This window comes from Lynx canadensis, chromosome X (genome assembly GCF_007474595.2).
Source record: "Lynx canadensis isolate LIC74 chromosome X, mLynCan4.pri.v2, whole genome shotgun sequence".
NCBI lineage: Eukaryota > Metazoa > Chordata > Mammalia > Carnivora > Felidae > Lynx > Lynx canadensis.
Window position 1 is genome coordinate 62,811,395 of NC_044321.2, and position 23,347 is coordinate 62,834,741.

The window sequence follows — 23,347 nt, forward strand, 5'->3', positions numbered from 1 at the left end:
GGAAACTCCATATTGCTTTCATAGTGGTGTATCAATGTACATCTACCAATTTACAGTGCACAAGATTTCCTTTTCTCCATATCCTCACTGACACTTGTTATCATTTACCTTTTCACAATAGCCATTCAAACACCTGGGAGGTAATGTCTAATTGTGGCATTGAGTTGCATTTCTCTGATAATTACTAATGTTGAACATCTCTTCATATACCCCTTGGCCATTTATGTCTTCCTTAGGAAAGTTTTTTTTTTTTTAATTCTTTTCTCAATGTGTTAGTTGGATTTTTCACTTTTTTTGCTATTGAGTTGTATGAATTAATCATGTATTTTGGGTATTAATCCCTCACCATACATAAGTATTGCAACTATTTTCTCATATTCTGTAGGTTCCTTTAGATTTTATTGGCTATTTATTTTGCTGTGTGGAATGTTTTATTTTATTTTATTTTATTAAGTTTTTAATGTGAATTCCAGTATAGTTAACATACAGTGTTATATTATTTTCAGGTGTACAATATAGTGATTTAACAATTTTATACATTGCTCAGTGCTCACTGTGATAACTGTACTCTTTAATCCCCATTATTTATTTAACCCATCCACCCATCAACCCTTTGGTAACCATCAGTTTGTTCTCTGTAGTTAGCAGTCTGTTTCTTGGTTTGTCTTTCTTTTTTAATTTGTTAATTTGTCTTGGTTCTTAAATTCCACATGAATGAAATAATATTGTGTTTGTCTTTCTCTGACTTTTTTGCTTATCATTATACTCTCCAGCTCTATCCATGTTGTTACAAATGGAAAGATTTTATCCTTTTTATGGCTAAATAATATTCCACTGTGTGTGTGTGCATGTGTGTGTGTATCACATCTTCTTTATCCATTTATATGTCTATGGACACTTGGGCTTCTTTCATAATTTGGCTATTGTAAATAATGCTGCAGTAAATATACAGGTTCATATAACTTTTTGAATTAGTGTTTTTCTATTATTGGATAAATACCCAGTAGTGCCATTACTAGATAGTAGAGTAGTTTTATTTTTAAAGTTTTGAGAACTTCCACATTGTTTTCCATGGTGGCTTATGCAGAGTGTTGTTCGTTTAATGTAGTCCCAATGTTCATTTTTGCTTTTGTTGCTTATGGATTTAGTGTCATATCCATAAAACCATTGCCAGGACTAAGGTCAAGGAGTTTATTTCCTGTGTTTCTTCTATTTATGTGGCTGGAGGTCTTACATTTCATAGTTTAATCCATTTCAATTCAATTGTTCTTGTGAGTGATATGAGGTCAAATTTCACTCTTTTCCATGTGAATATCCAATTTTCCCTTCACCATTTATTGAAGAGACACTCTTCTTCGGCATGTTTTCTTGGCCATGTCCACGAATACTAGTTGACTGTAGATACATAGGTTTATTTCGTGGCTTTTAACTTGGCCCATTTGTTTATGTGTCAGTTTAAATGCATGTACCATATTATTTTGATTAACATTGTTTGAAATTGGCAACTCTGATGGCTCCTGCTTTGTTCTATCTAAGGAGCATTGTGAATTTGAGAATATTTTTGTGGTTCCATATGAAATTTTGGAAATTTTTTTTCTATTTTTGTAAAAAATGACATTGGAATTTTGATAGACATAGAAATGAATATAAAATGATTTTGCTAACTATGGGTGTTTTAATATATTTAATACTATTAATACTTATGATCCATGGACATGGGATATATTTCCATTTGTGTCTTTTTCAATTAATTTCATCAAAGATTTAGTATATAGATTTTAAAACTCCTTGATTAAATTTATTCCTAAGTATTTAATATTTTATTTTATTATTTTTTATTATGAAACTTATTGATAAATTTGTTTCCATACAACACCCAGTGCTGCTACCAACAGGTGCCCTCCTCAATGCCCATCACCCACCCTACCTTTTATCCCACTCCTCATCAACCCTCAGTTTATTCTCAGGTTTTAAGAGTCTCTTACGGTTTGGCTCTCTCCCTCTCTAACTTTTTTTTTTTCCTTCTTATCCCTCATGGCCTTCTGTTAAGTTCCTCAGGATCCACATAAGAGTGAAAATATATGGTATCAGTCTTTCTCCGTATGCCTTATTTCACTTAGCAAAACACTCTCCGGTTCCATCCACATTGCTACAAAAGGTCATATTTCATTCTTTCTCAGTGACAAGTAGTATTCCATTGTGTATATAAACCACAATTTCTTTTTTTTTCATTTTTTTTTTACTTTTCAATATATGAAATTTATTGTCAAATTGGTTTCCATACAACACCCAGTGATCATCCCAAAAGGTGCCCTCCTTAATACCCATCACCCATCCTCCCCTCCCTCCCACGCCCCATCAACCCTCAGTTTGTTCTCAGTTTCTAAGAGTCTCTTATGCTTTGGCTCTCTCCCACTCTAACCTCTTTTTTTCCCCTTCCCCACCCCCATGGGTTTCTGTTAAGTTTCTCATGATCCACATAAGAGTAAAAACATATGGTGTCTGTCTTTCTCTGTGTGGCTTATTTCACTTAGCATCACACTCTCCAGTTCCATCCACGTTGCCACAAAGGGCCATATTTCATTCTTTCTCCTTGCCACGTAGTACTCCATTGTGTATATAAACCATAATTTCTTTATCCATTCATCAGTTGATGGACATTTAGGCTCTTTCCATAATTTGGCTATTGTTGAGAGTGCTGCTATAAACATTGGGGTACAAGTGCCCCTACGCATCAGTACTCCTGTATCCCTTGGGTAAATTCCTAGCAGTGCTATTGCTGGGTCATAGGGTACGTCTATTTTTAATTGTTTGAGGAAACTCCACACTGTTTTCCAGAGTGGCTGCACCAATTTGCATTCCCACCAACAGTGCAAGAGGGTTCCTGTATCTCCACATCCTCGCCAGCATCTATAGTCTCCTGATTTGTTCATTTTGGCCACTCTGACTGGCGTGAGGTGATATCTGAGTGTGGTTTTGATTTGTATTTCCCTGATGAGGAGTGACGTTGAGCATCTTTTCATGTGCCTGTTGGCCATCCGGATGTCTTCTTTAGAGAAGTGTCTATTCATGTTTTCTTCCCATTTCTTCACTGGGTTATTTGATTTTCAGGTGTGGAGTTTGGTGAGCTCTTTATAGATTTTGGATACTAGCCCTTTGTCTGATATGTCATTTCCAAATATCTTTTCCCATTCCGTTGGTTGCCTTTTAGTTTTGTTGGTTGTATCCTTTGCTGTGCAGAAGCTTTTTATCTTCGTAAGGTCCCAGTAATTCACTTTTGCTTTTAATTCCCTTGCCTTTGGGGATGTGTCACGTAAGAGATTGCTACGGCTGAGGTCAGAGAGGTCTTTTCCTGCTTTCTCCTCTAGGGTTTTGATGGTTTCCTGTCTCATATTCAGGTCCTTTATCCATTTTGAGTTTATTTTTGTGAATGGTGTGAGAAAGTGGTCTAGATTCATTCTTCTTCATGTTTCTGTCCAGTTCTCCCAGCATCATTTGTTAAAGAGACTGTCTTTTTTCCACTGGGTATTCTTTCCTGATTTGTCAAAGATGAGTTGGCCATACGTTTGTGGGTCCAATTCTGGAGTCTCTATTCTATTCCATTGGTCTATGTGTCTGTTTTTGTGCCAATACCGTACTGTCTGGGTGATTACACCTTTGTAGTAGAGGCTAAAGTCTGGGATTGTCATGCCTCCTGCTTTGGTCTTTTTCTTCAATATTACTTTGGCTATTTGGGGTCTTTTGTGGTTCCAGATGAATTTTAGGATTGCTTATTCTAGCTTTGAGAAGAGTTCTGGTGCAATTTTGATTGGGATTGCATTGAATGTGTAGATAGCTTTGGGTAGTATTGACATTTTAACAATATTTATTCTTCCCATCCATGAGCAAGGAATGTTTTTCCATTTCTTTATATCTTCTTCAATTACCTTCATAAGCTTTGTATAGTTTTCAGCATACAGACCTTCTACATATTTGGTTAGGTTTATTCCTGGATATTTTATGATTCTTGGTGCAATTGTGAATGGGATAAGTGTCTTTATTTGTCTTTCTGTTGCTTCGTTATTGGTGTATAAGAATGCAACTGATTTCTGTACATTAATTTTGTATCCTGCGACTTTGCTGAATTCATGTATCAGTTCTACCAGACTTTTGGTGGGGTCTATCAGGTTTCGCATGTACAATATCATGTCATCTGCAAAAAGTGAAACCGTGATTTCACCTTTGCCGGTTTTGATGCCTTTGATTTCCTTTTGATGTCTGATTGCTGATGCTAGCACTTCCAACACTATGTTACACAACAGCGGTGAGAATGGACATCCCTGTGACGTTCCTGATCTCAGAGGGAAAGCTCCCAGTTTTTCCCTATTGAGGATGATATTAGCTGTGGGCTTTTCAAAATGGCTTGATGATGTTTAAGTATGTTCCTTCTATCCTGACTTAATCGAGGGTTTTTATTAAGAAACGATGCTGAATTTTGTCCAATGCTTTTTCTGCATCAATTGACAGGATCATATGGTTCCTATCTTTTCTTTTGTTAATGTGATATATCAATGTGATGATTGATTTGTGAATGTTGAACCAGCCCTACATCCCAGGAATGAATCCCACTTGATCATGTTGCATAATTCTGTTTATATGCTGTTGAATTTGTTTTCCTAGTATCTTGTTGAGAATTTTTGCATCCATATTCATCAGGGATATTGGCCTGTAGCTCTCTTTTTTGGCTGGGTCTCTTCCTGGTTTGGGAATCAAAGTACTGCTGGCTTCTTAGAGTGATTCTGGAAGTTTTCTTTCTATTTCTATTTTTGGGAACAGCTTGAGAAGATTAGGTATTATCTCTGCTTTAAATGTTCAATACAATTCCCCAGGGAACCCATGTGGTCCTGTACACTTATTTGTTGGGAGATTTTTGTAATTGATTCAATTTCTTCCCTGGTTATGGGTCTGATCAAGTTTTCTATTTCTTCCTGTGTGAGTTTTGGAGGTGTGTGGGTGCTTAGGAATTTGTCCATTACTTCGAGGTTGTCCAGTTTGTTGGCATATAATTTTTCCTAGTGTTCTGTGATAATTTATTGTATTTCTGAGGGATTAGTTGCCATAATTGCATTTTCATTCATGATTTTATCTATTAGGGTCATCTCCCTTTTCTTTTTGAGAAGCCTGGCTAGAGGTTTACCAATTTTGTTTATTTTTTCAAAAAACCCACTCTTGGTTTTGTTGATGTGCTCTACAGTTTTTTAGATTCTGTATTATCTATTTGTGCTCTGATCTTTATTATTTCTCTTCTACTGGGTTTGGGATGCCTTTGCTGTTCTGCTTCTATTTCCTTTAGGTGTGCTGTTAGATTTTGTATTTGGGATTTTTCTTGTTTTTGGAGATAGGCCTCGATTGCAATGTATTTTCCTCTCAGGACTGCCTTCACTGCGTCCCAAAGCATTTGGATTGTTGTCTTTCCATTTACATTTTTTCCATATATTTTTAAATTTCTTCTCTAATTGCCTGGTTGACCCATTCATTATTTAGTAGGGTGTTCTTAACCTCCATGCTTTTGGAGATTTTCCAGACTTTTTCCTGTGGTTGATTTCAAGTTTCATAGCATTGTGGCCTGAACATGTGCATGTTATGATCTCAATTCTTTTGTACTTTTTGAAGTGGTGTTTTGTGACCCAGTATGTCATCTGTCTTGTAGAATGTTCCATGTGCACTCAAGAAGAAAGTATATTCTGTTGCTTTGGGATGCAGAGTTCTAAATATATCAGTCCATCTGATTCAATGAATCATTCAGGGCCCTTGTTTTTTTATTGTTCCTGTGTCTAGATGTTCTATCCATTGCTTTAAGTGGAGTATAAAATGCAATTAATGCAATTACCACATTCTTATCAATAAGGTTGCTTATGTTTGTGATTAATTTTTTAAAAAAATTAACGTTTATTTTTTTGAGACAGAGAGAGATGGAACATGAATGGGGAAGGGTCAGAGAGAGAGGGAGAGAGTCTGAAACAAGCCCCAGGCTCTGAGCTGTCAGCACAGAGCCAGACACGGGGCTTAAACTCACGGACTGCGAGATCATGACCTGAGCCTTAGTGGCACACTTAACAGACTGAGTCACCCAGGCGCCCCTAATTGTTTTATTTGTTTGGAGGCTCCCATATTCAATACATAGACATTTATAATTGTTAGCTCTTCCTGATGGATAAACCCTGTAAGTATTATATAATGTCCTTCTTCACCTCTTGTTACAGGCTATAATTTAAAGTCTAGTTTATCTGATATAAGTATGGCTACTCCAGCTTTCTTTTGACTTTCAGCACAATGATAGATAGTCCCTCATCCTCTCACTTTCAATCTGAAGGTGTCCTACGGTCTAAAATGTGTCTCTTGTAGACAGAAAATATATGGGTCTTGTTTTTTTTTTTTTAATCCATTCTGATACCCTATGTCTTTTGGTTGGAGCATTTATTCCATTTACATTCAGTGTTTTTATTGAAAGATATGGGTTTAGAGTCATTGTGAGGTCTGTAGGTTTCCTGCTTGTAGTGATGTCTCTGGTACTTTGTGGTCCTTGAAACATTTTACTCACAGAATCCCCTTTAGGATCTCTTGTAGGGCTGGTTTAGTGGTCATGAATTCCTTCAGTTTTTGTTTGTTTGCAAAAACCTTTATCTTTCCTTCTATTCTGAATGACAAACTTGCTAGATAAAGGATTCTCAGTTGCATATTTTTTTCTGCTCATCACATTGAAGATTTCCTGCCATTCTTTTCTGGCCTGCCAAGTTTCAGTAGATAGGTCAGCTACTACTCTTATGGGTCTACCTTTATAAGTTAGAGCCTGTTTATCCCTAGCTGCTTTCAGAATTTTCTCTTTATCCTTGCATTTTGCCAGTTTCACTATGATATGTCGTGCAGAAGATCGATTCGAGTTACGTCTGAAGGGAGTTCTCTGTGCCTCTTGGATTTCAATGTGTTTTACATTCCCTAGAGCAGGGAAGTTCTCAGCTATGATTTGTTCAAATACACCTTCAGCCCCTTTCTCTCTCTTCTTCTTCTGGAATTCCTATGATATGGATATTGTTCTGTTTGATTGCATCACTTAGTTCTCTAATTCTCCTCTCATACTTGTGGATTTTTTTATATCTCTTTTTCTCAGCTTCCTCTTTTTCCATAATTTTATTTTCTAATTCACCTATTCTCTACTCTTCCTCTTTAATCCGTTCTATGGTCACCTCCATTTTATTTTGCACCTCGTTTGTAGCATTTTTTATGTCCTCATGACTATTTTTTAGTTCCTTGATCTCTGTAGCCATAGATTCTCTGCTGTTCTTTATGCTTTTTTCAAGCCCAGCTATTAATTTTTTGACTACTATTCTAAATTCTTGTTCCATTATATTGCTTAAGTCGGTTTTGATCAATTTGTTAGCTTTCACTACTTCCTGGAGTTTCTTTTATGGAGAATTCTTCTGTTTTGTCATTTTGGGTAGTCCCTGGGGTGGCTCCAAACTGCAGGGCACTTCCCCTGTGCTGTCTGGAGTAACTTGTGTTGGTGGGTGGGGCTGCAGTCAGACTGGTGTGTACCTTATCTTCCTCTCTCCCAGGGGCAAGATTCACTGTGGAGTGGTGTGGCTCCTGTCTGGGCTACTTGCACACTTCCAGGCTTGTGTTGCTGCTTTGATGGCATCTGACACATTAGAGGGGGTGGATCTGCAAGGTGCAAAGGGGCGGGAGGGGAGCCTTAGCTCACTTTACCATTGGTGGTCCCCTGAGGGAGGGGCCCTGCAGTACCAGGAGGGAGACTGACCCATAGGAGAGATGGATCCACAGAAGCACAGTGTTGGGTGTTTGTGCCATGCAAACAAGTTTGGTAACGGGAACTGGTTCCCTTTGGTATTTCAGCTGGAGGATGGGAGAGGAAAATGGCAGTTGCCAGTGCCTTTGTCCCGTATCAAGCTGAGCTCTGCCTTCTGGAGCTCAACAACTCTCCCTCCTGGTGTCCTCTCACCATCCTCACTCTCCAAAAGCAGAGCTGTTGACTTTTAACTTTCTAGTTGTTAAGTCCTTCTGGCTGTCAGAACTCATGGAATCGAGCCCCTCTGCTTTTGCATGCCAGACTTAGGGGGCTCTGCCTTGCTGGTTGGGCTGCCCCTCCACCGCCCTGGCTCCCTCAGCCAGTGTTTGTAGCATGCACCACCTCTTTGCCCTTCCTACCCTCTTCTGTGGGCCTCTTGTCTACCCTTGGCTCCAGAGAGTCCGTTCTGCTAGTCTTCTGGTGGTTTTCTGGGTTATTTAGGCAGATGTGGGTACAATCTAAGTGATCAGCAGGACAAGGTGAGCCCAGTGTCCTCATACACCACCATCTTATATTCAATTCTCTATATCAAGTATTCAATAATTTAATGCTATTGTAAATGAGATTGTTTTCTTTATTTCTATTTCTGATTTGTTCTTAATATCTAGAAATGAAACTAATTTTGTATGTTTATTTGCATGCTACAGCTTTACTGAGTTTCTTGATTAGTTCTAACATTTTTTTTTTTTGGAATCCTTAGGATTTTCTATACATAAGATCATATCATCTACAATTTTCATTTCTTCTCCAATTAGATGCTATTTATTTATTTATTTGTTTACTTATTAAATTTCTGATTGCTCTAGCTAAGACTTCCAGTGCTAAGATGATCAGGGATAATGAGAGTGGTCACCCTTGTCTTGTTGCTAATCTTAGAAGCAAAGCTTCAGTCTTTCACAACTTAGTATTATTTTACCTATGGGTTTGTCATATATGGTGAGCTACTTTCCTTATTTCGTGGTATTTGAGGTACATTCCCACCAGAAGAATTTATTGAGAGTTTTTTTTTTTAAATCATGAACAGATGTTGAATTTTATCAGGTAATATTTCTGTATCAATTTGAAATGATCATATTTTTTCATTCTGTTAATGTAATATATCAGATTTATTGCTTTGTGTATGTTGAATCATACTTGTGTATGTTGAATCATACTTGCGTTCCAGGAATAAATTCCACTTTATCATGGTGTATGATCCTTTTAATGTGCTGTTGATTTCAGTTTGCTAGTATATGGTTGAGAATTTTTGAAAACATTTTCATCAGGTATATTGGCCTATACTTTTTAGAATCCTTATCTCGCTTTGATATCAGATAATGCTGGCCTCATAAAATGAGTTTGGGGGTGTTCCCTCCCTTTCACTTTTTTGGAAGAGTTTTAGAAGGATTGTTATTAATTTTATTTTACATGTTTTGTGGAATTCACCCATGAAACCATATAGTCCGGGTTTTTTCTGTGTTGGTAGGTTATTGATTAAAGATTCTATCATCTTACTTGTTATTGTTATCTTTAGATTTTCTATTTCCTATGATTCTATCTTGTAGGTTGCATTTATGTAGGAATTTATTCACTTCTTTTAGGTGGTGCAATTTGTTGGTGTATTCATTGTAGTCTTTTATGAGTCTTTGTATTTCTGTGGTGTCAATTTAATTTCTGATTATATCTATTTGGGTCTTCAATCTTTTTCCTTATTTATTCTACCTAAAATGTCATCAATTCTGTTTCTTTACAAAAAAACACTCTTAGTTTCTTCTATTTATCTTGTATTGGGTTTTTGTGGATTTTTTTTACCTCTATTTCATTTATTGTACTCTCATCTTTGATACTTCCTTCTGCTAACTTTTATGTTTCTTTGATTATTCATGATCCTGTTGCCTTGTGTTGGTGTCTGTTATTTGAGGGTGTAGGCACTTCTCCCAGTCTTTATAGACTGGCCTTGACAGACAAAATTCTTCACCAGTCAGCCTGTCCAGAGATTCTAATTGGGCTATTTGGTGGTGTCCATGGTTGGCCTTGCTACTTATGTCTTTGAGCCTGCAAGTCTGGTGTCTGGATCAGCAGATATTCAGAGTGGGTATTTGGGTACATGGGAATGAGTCTGGTGTCTGGGCCTAAGGGGTATGGCTGAAGTGTAGATTCAGTGAGGACAGGCCCTGATCTTGAGTCTGTTGTGATGGGCATGGACCCTGTTTCTGTGTGGCTGATGCTGGATCCTGGGTCCACAGGAGTCAATTACATGTTGAGGACCATCAATTACATGGAGTGAGCCCAGTGTCTGAGTCTGCAGGGTATATTACTGGAATGGGTTTATGGGGGGTTATTGTGAGCCTGAACCATAGGATGCACCCTAGGTCATGGGAGCTGCCTAGCACTTGGCTATGGCAGAAGACTGGGCTTACAGGAGCCTGTTGAAAGCCTGGGCCACAGGACCTGCCTAGGGCTTCATGAAATATCAGGAACTGGGATGGATCAGAGACCTGGGTTTTCTAAATCCCACAAGGAACTTGGTACCAGGGAATCTTCCTGGGGCTGTGGGAGCTAAGTGATGCCAGTGGAGTTTCCTGTTGCCTGGTTCAGTTGGAAACTTGAGTTTGTGGGGGCTTTCTGGGACTCTGTGGTCAAGAAAACTATCAGGAACTGTGGAGGATGCCTGAGGTCACTGAAGCCAGCTGGTGTTGAAGACAGCCAGGGGCCTTAAGTTCATAGTAGCCTGCCAGGAGCCTGTTGCCATGAAAATTTGTTGGGGTTACTGGAGCTGGCAGACATCATGGAAACTATGGGCTTGGATTTTTAGGATCCCACTGGGTGCCAAGTGTCAAAAATGCTGCCTAGGGCTTCAGGAGTTGCCTGAGGCTGAAGAAGTCAGCAGACAGTGGAGTGAGCTGGAAGCTTGGTTTTGTAGACACATTCAGGGAACCACCTGAGACTGAAGGAATTGGCCTGGTACTGTGGCATCCATGGTGAAGTTGGACATCACTTCACTCTCCTTCCCCCATGGAGTGTCTCTTTCTTCACTGGCCTGCCAAGGGTCTTGGTGGAAGTGTGGGGCAAGTAGTGTGAATCTACCATTCCTACTTTCCTCAATGTGTCTTTTCTTTTTTTATGTTTATTTATTTGATTTTAAGAGGGAGAGAGAGAACATAAGCATGGAGGAAGCAGAGAGAGAAAGGGACAGAGGATCTGAAACAGGCTCTGTGCTGACACCACAGTCTCTCTCAGGCTGTGAGATCATGACCTGAACCAAAGTTGGACGCTTAATGGACTGAGCCACCCAGGCACCCCTCAATGTGTCTTTTATTAGCTCTGTGCTTCATTCAGGTATTGTAATATCTCACTGGAATCATTGGTCCTTGTGAATGTATTATCATCCGTGAATAATTATTCAAATTGATGTTTCTAGAGAGAGACAGATGCTAGAAATCCCTATAACCATTTTGCTGACATCACTTCCTTGTATGCATTTCTAATTTAATTTCGTTGTGGTCAGAAAATATACTTTATGTGATATCAATCATTTTAAAGTTTTTGAGGGTTGTATGGTTTAATATATGTTCTATCTTGATGAACATTCCATGTTTATTTATGAAGAATATATATTCTGCTGTCATTAAATGGGTTATTCAATTATTTTTATTTGATTTAGTTGGTTTATAGTGTTGAATATTATTTTTGATCTTCTGCCATGTTGTTTTATCCATTATTGAAAATAAGCTTTTGAGGTCTCCAACTGTTATTGTTGAATTGTCTATTTCTCTTTTGACTTCTGTCAGTTTCATCTCACGTATTTCAGAGCTGTATTTTTAGGTGCATATATGCTTTTAATTCCTATTTTTCACTGATTAAATTACTTTTTAAATGGTATATAATAGGGGCGCCTGGGTGGCTCAGTCGGTTAAGCGTCCGACTTCAGCTCAGGTCACGATCTCGCGGTCCGTGAGTTCGAGCCCCGCATCGGGCTCTGGGCTGATGGCTCAGAGCCTGGAGCCTGCTTCCGATTCTGTCTCCCTCTCTCTCTGCCCCTCCCCCGTTCATGCTCTGTCTCTCTCTGTCTCAAAAATAAATAAACATTAAAAAAAATTAAAAAAATAAATAAATGGTATATAATATAATTTATCTTTAATAGCAATTGATACCTAAAATCTATTTTTTCTGATATTAGTAGAGCCTTTCCAGCTCCCTTTTAATTACTGTTTGCATCTTAACTTCCTTTTACTTTCAACGTGTTTGTGTCTTTGAATCTAATGTGTACCTCTGTAGATAGAATATGTTTGTATATAATTGTTTATTTTAATTCACTCTACCATCTTTTGTTATTAAAGTGTTTAATCAATTTATATTTAATGCATATAATGCAATTATGGAGCTGCTAATTTTGCTGTTTGTTTTTTTAAAGTCTTTTGACTTTTAATCATCCATTTCTTTCTTTATCTGTGTTACATAGACAACTTATTGAATACCATTTCAATTCCTTTGCTGTTTAATTCACTTCAGTTTTAGATTTATTTTCATAGTGGTTTCCTTGCAGATTTCAGCTAACAACTTACCTTAAAACAATTTAGTACATGTCAATTTTATTTCAGTAGTATATAAAAACCTTGTTTCAGTATATCCCCATTCCCTTCTTGTGTTCAATCATTGTCCTAACATGTTATATCTTTATACATTATAAACTTACCAACAGAGTTTTGTAATTATTGGTAATAGATGTTTTATGCAATTTTCCTTTAAATCATAGAGTAGAAGAAAAGTCCTATAAAGAAATACATGTTTATGCTTTCTTTTATATTTATATATTTATTTAACTGTAATGGTGCTCTTTGCTTCTTCCTTTGTGATCCAGTTACTGTCTTATTTCATTTAAGTTAATCTGAAAAAGCTCTTTTTAGCACTTTTTTTTAGAGAATACTAGTATTTCAATTAATGATTTCTATTAGGTTTTTATTTAGAATTGTCTTGTTTTCCTTCATTTTGAAAGACAGTTTTTCTGGGTATATTACTGTTTAGGTTATTCTTTCTTCAGTTTTTTTTTAAGTTTTTAAAAATGTTTAATGGAGCCAGTAAGGCATATAAATAATGTTTTGGAAGACATTAAGACCTACTTTCTCTTACCAAAGAAAATGGCACATATTTTATCAAAATTTGTCAATTGAGAGTAAAGAGTACTGAGATTAAGCATCAGAGCACTAATTAAAACAAAAACAACCAAAATTTTTAGAAATGTTATTCAATTCAAAAGGAGGAACTAGAACTAAAGCATAAAGAGAATATTAAATAAGTATTCCTCAATCTCAAAATCCTTTAGGAAGAGGAGTTATGGCTACTTGTGAACAATGGTTCCCACCACCAAACCCCAATTCCAGGATCCAAATTTTCAACAATAGAAAAAACAAAGATAATTCCAAATGAATTTCTGAGCATATTTCAAAGAGAAGCTTGAAAGTATTCATAATAAACAGGCTGTCTGTTTCACGTAAAGTGACAGATTGCTATAATTCTTCCAACTATCATATTCAAACAAACAAACAAACAAACAAACAAAAAGATCCACTTTTGCAAAACTTTAGAAATACCTCACTTTCATTCCTACTTTTAGTATGGAATTAACTTTTTAAAATAAAGGTTTTATCTGTAATGAATACAGAACTCCAGCTCATACATTTCTAATATTCCATTCACCACCCAACCAGTCAATTAATAATATGGTTAACTTAGCAAAGTTTCTTCGCAGGACAATATCATTAAATAGCTGAAGGAATTGTGAACTTTAACAAACTGCTGTGAGCAATTTATGGAAAAAACCCTTACACTGATTTGCAATGGTCTTTTAATGGGAAAAATAGGAAGTAACTGAAACTATACTACTACACGTTTGCAAGGAAACATTTTCACTGTTTTAGGTACTGATAGTCAGACATGGTCTCTGCACTAATGATGAAACATGCTCCAAAACATTGTAGCCATAACAGATCTTCTATGTACTGAAAAAAGGAATCTGCTCAGAACCTTTATTTAGGTCTACCTAACAACTAGAGAACCTCTATACAATTCCATTTTTTCCAGAATGAGATTCCAAAGTGCATTTGTTAGGAGAGGGAATGAAGGGTTGGGTGTTACTGTTTAAGTTGTAATCACATTATTAGCAGATGCAAAACCTTTATCTTCCACCATTCCAATGGAAACTGAAAAAAGCAGGGCATCTATGAAAAAATGTAGAACTGGACATGAAAGAATAGAATACATACCCCCCCCCCACCTCTAGCTCCATCTTACTAATACTGAACCAAAAAGGAAATCCATTCTCAAAGTTCATGACCTCTCTACTTTAGGTCATTCTTGAATGCAGTCTGCATGTTTACATTTACCATAAGGTGTAGTACCCTGATTAGGAAGTAGTACTTGTCTTAAAACTGAGCACTTTAAGCCTACAAAGTTAATCTGGGGGAAATTTAATAATATTGCTACTTTTAGAACCCTAACACACACAAAAGTAATACAATAAAATTCTGTGTACTGATTAAATATTAAGTATTAATTGTATGACCATCATAGCATTTCTTACAACATCACACAATCACCAGAAATAGAAACTTCTTGGAAAACTAAAAACAGGGCACAATTCAATCATTAGAAGTTTCACCCTGTGACTATATAGAAACCAGGTGCATGGTACAGTGCTGCTGCAAAAAATGGAAGCCTGCAGATTTGACAAGGAAGCCAAATCGTGGGTTTAAGTCAATTTAAGGAACCTGGTGATACTGTTGAAACAAAATAATAACACAGAAGAAAATAAACAAAGGCATTATATAACCAAATAAACACATCTGATATTCCATTTCCCTTTGAAAATAAATATAGTTAAAGTCACTGTTAACCTTGGAATGGATATATAGTTGCCTATGATGATCTTGCTAATGACTACACAGTATCAGATGTCCTCTGCTAGGATTATAGTTTTTTTTTTAAGTTTATTTATTTATTTTGAGAGACATGGTGAATGAGGAGTAGTGAGAGAGGGAAAGAGAAAGAATACCAAGCAGGCTCCACATTGTCAGTGCAGAGCCTGTTGTGGGGCTTGAATCCACTAATAGATCATGACCTGCACCAAAACCAAGAGTCACATGCTTAACCAACTGAGCCAACCAGGTGCCCCTAGCTTTATAGTTCTAAGAAAGCCATAGTTACCAGTTATCATAGTTAGTGTAAATATCTAGAACTTCCTTTTATGACAACCACTATAGAATACACTTGTCTTCAACAGTGAACAAGGGAAGATGGCCTCATGTTTCCTTTGCAATAATAGTGTATGTTGGGGATCAAGTGGCTTTCAAGCTTGAAGGTGGGTGTGAAAATGTTTGCAGTTTAGATCATTCTGTTGTGTTTGTGAGTTGGCGAGTCTTACTAACAGCACTACACTGGGCTAAGTTATCCTTTCAGTTCCACCATTGTCCAAATGGAGAGCCATTTCTTCTGATATGAAAGTGTTCAAATTGAGATCATGTAGTCCATTTGACCAGCATTCCATCCACTGCTCCATGTGTAAGAGAGCCAGGGGTACCTGAACACATGTTTATACTAGCCATTGTACCACTAAGACCATGCAGAGCTAAAGCTTCCCAGAAGGGTTACTAATCAGCCTCTACAGATGAGCTAGTTTCCATTGAAGTAGCTCAGTTAGAGGAAACTACAGTAAGTCTTTGGGGAGCTCTAGAGTTTCATAGTGGAGGAAATTTTCCACACAGGAAGCTGATCAAATTTTTTCTAAGAATAGTTCTTCTGCACTCTTTAACCCAAACCAACACATTGCATCACTGATGGCCAATCTGAATTCCAATATCAAAACTCCACTGATTGGTATCCACGCTTTACTTGTAGAGGATGGTGATGGCAGTGGTTGTATTTTGGAAGGAATCTAGAGAGAAAGTCCTGGCTGATGACACACTTGGTCAGAAAAAGTGAGAGAGGTAGGAGAATTATGAGAAGGAGGGGAGAGAGAGAGAGAGAGAGAGAGAGAGAGAGAGAGAGAGATTTGGGTGTCAAAGACTCCAAATGGTCACATTATGTTTCACCTCGAATGGCCACATTAGGTTTCACCATTTTGTTGCAGGGTTTCAGGATCCCACACTCAGTGTGAAGATTCCAGGAATGGGGTTGTGTAGGAATGATGGGGGTGTGGGGGCTCAGAGGCGCAGCCCTGGCTGAACAGAGGGCTGGGGAGATGTCCCCTCCCAACCCTACACCAAGGCTGGCTCGGGGCACAATGGGCCTGCCTCCCAGCCTTCCTTCCTCATTTTGTGACGGGCTGTTTCTTTATTCTTGACATAAATTATTTATTTCCTTTCTGTTTGAAGAACTTTAATTAGCAATTATTTTAGAGCATGTAAACCTTGTTACCACCACCTGGCTATTCCCAAAGGATTTTTTTTTTTTTTTTTTTTGGTCTCCACGATTTCAGATTAGAAATCTCGTCATTTGAATCATTGTTTTTCTATGGATAATGTATTATTTATCTCTGTTTTATTTTTCTTTGTGAGATTTTTAGTCTTTAGATTTCTGAAGGTTAATTATGATGTGTCTTTATGTGCATTTAATTGCATTAACCCATTTAGGGTAAACTCGGTTCTTGAATTAGTAGTTTTATATATTGTACAAAATTTGGGAAATTTTCAGCAATTTTTCAGAAATCTTTTTTCACCTGTGGGATTCCACAATGACTAGTCTAGGATATATAGGAGACAACACACACACACACGCGCACACACACACACACACACACACAGATTCAATGTCATGTTGTTCCCTAAGTCTTGAGATCTCTAGCCAGTCTTTTTTATTCTCTCCACATTTTAGAGTCTTCTGACATTTGTTTTATGTGTTTTATTCAGGAATTTAGTCATACTTATCAAGAATAATGGGATGGAGTAGATTCATTCCATATCATATGGAATCAGAAGTTTTCAGAACAGTGTTAAAATTAGGTTTACCTGGTGTCATTTGGGTAGAAGATGGATGGGGATGCTGACTGCCAATTTCTAACAGTTTTATTTTTTATCTTGCACCTAGAATTCTATCACCTCCTTAATTTAATAAACAAATGTATTTTAATATCTAATGTTTGCTAGGAACTGTTCTATTTCTCTTGATGTACACTTGGTCAAGAAAATTCAATATATGTCTCAGTATATAATATCTAGTGCGTGATCCATTTGATAAGGGAAGTACAGGATCTTATAAAAGCACAGAGAAGTGCCTAAATCAGACTTACAGAGAATTCAAGAAAAGGTTTACAGAAGATAATTCTAAACTAGAAGCTAAAGGAAAGTTAGTTACATGAAAAGTGGGAAAAGAAAAGCCCAAGAGCATAAGCCATTTATGCAAATTCATCAGTATAACAGAATGCATCACACCTTCATGGAAATGTGAATACTTCAGCATGGTTGGAGTAGAGAATTGTGGTGAAGTGTAGAGCTATAGAAATGAGGTTGGAAAGATAAGTCAGTGTAGTCAAAAATTCTTATCAATGCCCATCTCTCCTTCCCACTGTGCCACAATTTATTTGTTCCATGCTCTCCCCTAACATCAGTGCCCTTGGCCTTGGGGAGATTTACATAGTACTTTTTTCTCTCATTTGGGAAGCATCCAGGTGAAGTAGAAAGATGATTAGAGAGGCTTATTTTTAACCACATTCCAAAATCCAATTAACAGTGAGTCTCTTTATGCCCAGGCAGGTACTTTACCACTTTGTACTTCACCCAGTGAGGTCAATTTAAAGAGACACGTGTTTGTTTGTTTTTTAATTTTCTATGGGTAGAATCCTCCCATGAATTGGGACAATTCATAATTGGGGCCAGTGAATTGGGACATACATAAGCAGGCAACTCAACCACAGTTCTTGTCGTTAACCTTTCTGAAGAAGTAGTAATCTGCAACCATTTTGTTTGGCTCTGTCCTCAGTAAGAAACATGGAACTCAGACATAGCCAAAGGAGCACAATAGTGGTGAGACTATTCTGTTCCTAAGCCTTTTGTTAGCTGAAACCAGTAGCATTGCCAGACAGCAGTAGGAAACATTCATGGTCCTGCATTTGGAGGAAAGAGGATGTGATCTTGTCTAAATAGAATACCATCTACCTAAAAGCCATTTGCAAAGCTATTATTTTAGGAAGGGCTGAAAGCTTTAAATAAAATGAATGGGGTTATCTACCTTAAAGCAATTTTAAGGGTCAGAGTTCTTGGAGAATATAAACTAACTGTATAATTATGAAGGAAAAGTGGGAAAATCCTAAAAAAGTTAGTGATCAAGCCATGGATGCTTGCAGTGGGATTGACAGAGTAAGATTCTCTTCCCACTACTGGTGCAGTCTGTGTCTTAGTGGAAATAAGGGTTTTGTCAAAGTACTCATACACATAATCCACACCCTAGACACAATATAAAATAATGTATTAGTAGGAGATAATAATGCATAAGTAAAAAAGTTTGATAATATCTTGGTCAAATGAGCATAATGACAGTATCTCCCTTCCTTATAGTATTATCATGAAGATTATATGATATATCTAAAGTAGCTGGCACATAGTAAATGCTCAGTATATTTAATTGTTATTAAACACTGATGCTATTGTATTATAAATTGCTAGATACTTCAGAAATCCCAAGAAATCAACAAAGACTAGAGAAGTCAGGGGTACATAGAACTTGAGCTGGGCTTTGAAATGTATTTATATTTCACTTTATTTCATGACTCAGAAGAAATACACAAAATAAATTGGAAAAATAGTCTTTTTTGCAATATTACTATGTAGCAGATACACACATTGCATATATTATCTTGCCTTTTTGAATGTACACAACATTGATATACACTGTATAGTGAAAGAAGATATGAACCAGATAATTTTGGAAATAAAACCATAAGCATAGGAATTTGGATTCAAATTCAGGTCTGTCTGACTACAAAGCCTATAGTTTGAACCACTGTAACATATTGACTGTTAAGAAAAAAACAAATCTGGAATGTTAAATTAAAATCATATTTGGAAAAAAAATCAATAAACATATGAGGTTCAGGGGAAACAAACTTGTAAAGAGGTGGTTGTGGTAGAAAATTTATAAGCCTCTCCAATTTCTGAAGGAGAAAAACATCAGAAATATATTTTTTTCTTTAAAAATGAAAATGAGTCATAACCCAAAAAGTAAGATTTTGAAAGCTAATGAAAATTCTTAAGACAAATGCAATTTTTGCCTTGATTGAACTTACTGGTTTCAAATTTCTGACATTGAAGAAGAAAGTATTGATTCTGAAATGACATAGTTTCCTTTTCTGTAATATGTGGTTTGTCTTTTATTAGTTTTGGAATTTGGGGAAATACTGTTCATGTAAGTAATAAAACAGTATATTTTCTGAAAATTAGTAATGATTTTTAAATTGAATCAGTTGAATATGAATGCTTCAGGAATAATTTTATTAAACTTTTTAAAAATTCTATTGTGGTAAAAAAAGGCTTTTAAAAGCTTTTCATTATAGAATTAAGATAACTATAGTTTTTTTAAACATATGAATCCTGATTGTTTTCTAAAACCTAAATATAATGCAATATTTTTATTATTGTTTCTGTTTTGTTTTACTATCACTTTTTTTCCCACATGCTCAAGACAGGAGAAATAATTAGATGTAGGTAAGTAGGCCAGACTATACTACACCGTTATGAAAGTTAAATCACAAACCTGTCTGTGAATTTCCTCATGCAGGGTGGAAAAGAATGTATAATTGTCTTAGGCTATTTGTGCTGCTATAACAAAAAGACCACAGATTGGGTGTCTTAAACAACATTTAATTCTCAGAGTTCCAGAAGTTGAGACAGCAAGATCAAGATGTTGTCAGATTTGGTGACTGTTTAAAGTCTACTTCTTGGCTTATACATGGCCATCTTCTCACTGGTGGAAGGTGCAAGATATTTCCCTGGGGTCTCTTTTAGCAAAGCATTAATACTTTGAAGACCTAATTACTTTACTTTCCAAAGGCTCCACTCCAAACACTATCACATTTAGGATTAGGTTTCAACACATGACTCTGGGGAGCAGGGAACACATAAACATTCAAACATTTAGCCTATAGCATTAATTAAATGATTTACAGTATTTGCAAGGAGATAATACACTGGTTTCTCAGACAAAACACAATCTTTGCTGAGATAAAGTATGTTAGGATAGTGGTTTTCAATGTGTGGTCCCTGGATTTCATTGAAACTTATTTGAAATGTAAATTCTTGGGCCCTAACCCAGAGCTACTAAATCAAACTATGGGTGGGACAGCACTCCAGATGATTCTGAGGCATGCTCAAGTTTTAAACCCACTGGGTTAAGGTAGGAATAATAATTCTGTCTGAGTTTATTTGTGGTTAGGTAAAGAAATTTACTGAGTTAGGTCAAATAATTAAAATTCTGTTTAACATACTCCTTCCTTCAGCTAAAAAGAATTTGATATATTTGGAAAACAAATAGATTTGACATTGTGATGTTATGAGAAAGGGCATTAATATTGGTATTTGGAAGAGAATTAATTTAGGAATTAATTTAGAGAATTAGTCATGATTTCCTGGAGGATAATTTGATACTACTCATCAAAAGCCTAGCAATTTCACTTTTAAAAATTTATTCAAAGAAAATAGTTCCTCAAATGTGTGAAGATGGGTGTACAAGAATATTTAGCAAGTCATTGTTTCTAATAATTAAAAATGGTAATCTACCTCAATGTCCACTAGTGAAATAAATTATATAATTCTCATGAAATTCTAAATATCCATTAAAATGATTATTCAAGTGTTTATTTATAATAAGACACCATATTCATATTAATTTGATTGAATATATACTACGATTATAAGACAGTATATGTATATGAATCAAATTTGATTAAAATATCCATACATGTATTCTTTTATAGATCTATAGACATGGATAAAAAAGTATGTTATACACCAAAATATTAGCAATGGAAATATTGGTGATAGACATGTATATATTTTGTTTGTGCTATTCTCTATTTTCTAATGTGAAACTATATTCCTTAAATAAAGACACAACAAAAGCTTAAAATCAACCTAATCTAAGATGACTTTTAAGCATATTTTTTACACAATCCTATTATTAGGAACAAGTAATACTCATTCTGCTTTTTTTTTAAATTTTTTTTTCAACGTTTATTTATTTTTCTTGGGACAGAGAGAGACAGAGCATGAACGGGGGAGGGGCAGAGAGAGAGGGAGACACAGAATCGGAAACAGGCTCCAGGCTCCGAGCCATCAGCCCAGAGCCCGACGCGGGGCTCGAACTCACAGACTGCGAGATCGTGACCTGGCTGAAGTCGGACGCCCAACCAACTGCGCCACCCAGGCGCCCCTCATTCTGCTTTTTAAAAACACTGTGTCCTCAAATATCGGGGGGAAAATACCTAATCCTTCTTGCTTTAATAATTCACTGCTCAATTTACTGTTCCAAAATCTGGGATTGATTTATTTCTGATGATTTGTATTATTATTAGATAGTCACAAAAGTATGGGTTTCATCTTAGAAATTTCTGGAAAAATAAAAATTAGTCTGAGTGGAAGGCAAGAGGATCTTGGTTCAAACTTCGCAAGTAATTTTATCTGTGAATTTGGAAAATTTAATCTACCTGTTTTTGGACTTGGTTTTTTAATCTATAAAAAGTGGCAGGAGCAGAAGATCTTGATGGTCTTTAACTGCTCTAATACTCTAGGAATCTATAATGAATTTAGAAAACAATTTTTAGAGATCTGTATGAGAAAGTATGGAGGCTAAAGGAATAGAGTAAATTAAAACTTTCTAAAATTAGCTTTAAAGGACTCTTCTTCTGATATTACATAGGATGTTATCGATACTTCTCTCTTTTAGTATAACTTCTCCCTTGATGGAATTTTAAAACAAACGTGTTAAATATTTTAAAAATATTTGAAAGTTGGTGTACTTGTGACACCTGGTGGTCAAATGAAACATCACATCTAAATTCCAATTTTCCACACACTCCTTCCCTTTTCTCTCAGCGGGACATTTTCCCCCGATTCATCCATTCATCATATATTCAGTCATTCACTCAATAAACACTTAGTGGATCCCTAATATGTTCAAAACACTTTACAACACACTTTACTATTGAGGAAAGAAAGTAATAAGAAAATCAGTCTTTCATATGTAGGATATTGAAATCTATTTAGAGGAACAAAATTGATTGCATACAAAGGCAATAACCACAGCACGTTAAATGTATTAAATGCACTCTTGCTAAAAAAATGATCAGAACTATGGATACTGTGAGGCTATATAAGTGACCTCTGGTTTGGAGAGGTCAAGAAAGGCTTCTTAAAGGAAGTGAGGCTTGCTTTTCTTGGGACCTCAGTTTCCCCAGCTATAAAACAGTGGCAATGTTCTACTGTAGTATAGGACTGCTGGGAGGGACAGATTGAGAGAGTGTATATAAAGGACTTAGTATAGCACCTTGTCCAACATAGGCATTCAGTGATTTTTTTTAATGTTTATTTTTGACAGAGAGGGAGAGAGGGAGACACAGAATCTCAAGCAGGCTCCAGGCTCTGAGTGGTCAGCACAGAGCCCGACATGGGGCTCGAACTCATGGTCCGTGAGATCATGACCTGAGCCAAAGTTGGACACTCAACCGACGGAGCCACCCAGGCACCCCAGCATTCAGTGATTTTTAATTATTATTTTAACAAAACTGAATGTGATCAGGAGGATTTCATGTATGTTAACTGGTTTCTAAATTTTACTTCAAAAATAATTCTGGTTCAAGTTTACATGAGTTTTTATTTAAACTGAGTGTACAGAGCACAAGTTCAATTATTTTAGTTAGTTCAGTGGATAAACAAAAACACCCACAAAAACAGATAGTGTTGGATCTATTTACAGTTTGCTAGACTAACTGGCTGATTTAGCAAAATTGTTAACTCAGTGGGAAAAAAAACATACAAAGTAGTTGTTTATTTGAATGAGCTGTTTGACTGCAATTAACTTTCAGCAAATACAGTCTATCAGAAAGCACCACATAGCGCAAAGGCATCAGATAGATTGCACTGTGTGAGCTGTGTGTGTGTTTACTGAATTTTTACAATTTTGAATTGGTTGTATTTTGGGTTGAGTAGGCACTATCTTAGATTCTGTGCTGGTTTCAATAGTTAATGTTAAGTGTGTCTCGATTTCCCTTTAATTCCATAAAATGTGAAACAAACTAACTACCTTTGCAAGCAATAAAAAGTACAAGGAAGTAGTCAAATCCCATTTACCTTTTTGTTTCTACAGTCAGAGGCATGTTATATTTCCTGAGGATATCAAGCATTTGGGTAAACTGTCATTTTCAAGGGTTAAAATAAACTGTATTGTAGTGGCTTTGGGCCAAAATCAGTAATGTTCTGATCCAAAAGAAAACCAATAACAGGGACTCTGCATGGTAGGAATGAATTTTTAACCTGGATAATG

The 23,347-nt window shown here is 36.3% G+C and overlaps 1 pseudogene; it reads right to left on the reverse strand.

The window, feature by feature from the left end:
- Positions 1 to 15,202: 15,202 nt before the first annotated feature.
- Positions 15,203 to 15,791, reverse strand: LOC115506805 (annotated as a pseudogene).
- Between the last annotated feature and the right edge of the window lie 7,556 nt (positions 15,792 to 23,347).